Raw genomic sequence first — 747 nt, forward strand, 5'->3', positions numbered from 1 at the left:
TTGTGATGACACAACTGAAAAGTGAGAAAATTCTTCAGATTACTAGTGGGTTCTGGACCTGTGTCAGACAATTTTCTCCATTCTGATTACTCTCCATTGTTTTTTTCCTGACTCTCTGTGCCCAGTGGGTAGCATGGGAAGCTACTACCCACTTTCTTACCCAGAGTCCAGCTTGCTGGAAAGAACATTTCAGTGGAGTTGTGGCACCCTTGATGTGAAATAGTTCAGGTCCCCTTTGATCTGGGGAGGTGAAGGCTCTGCTTTCCTGCATGGGTACCTGCTATCTTTACCAGCAAGATGTTTCAGGTAGAAACGAGTGTTTTACATCTTTTACATATGCAGAGTCATAGAGTATTCTGAGTTGGAAGGGGACCCTCAAGGATCATCAAGTCCAGGTCTTAATCCCATACTGGGATTGAGCCCACCACCTCGGCATTACCAGCACCATGTATTATACCAGCTTCTTTGCAGCTCACATGATTTCATGTGCTGATCCACAGCTGTATCCTCTCCCACAGAGAGGATACAGAGAGGTATCCAAATGGTGCCAAAGCTGCTCACTGGACAGCCCTTGGCAGCATCTGAACTTCTGTGGAGAGGTGGGGATGGAGGGTGAAGCCTCTTGACGCAAAACAAGCTTATTAAATGTAACACGGTGGGTCACTGCCCACCTGTAAAAGCTGTAAAAAGCTGTAAAACCAGCACTCTGCTTGGCTGTGTCCCCGTCCCTGCCCACACTGCCCTCCC

This window comes from Geospiza fortis, unplaced genomic scaffold, assembly GCF_000277835.1.
Source record: "Geospiza fortis unplaced genomic scaffold, GeoFor_1.0 scaffold95, whole genome shotgun sequence".
Classification (NCBI taxonomy): Eukaryota; Metazoa; Chordata; class Aves; order Passeriformes; family Thraupidae; genus Geospiza; species Geospiza fortis.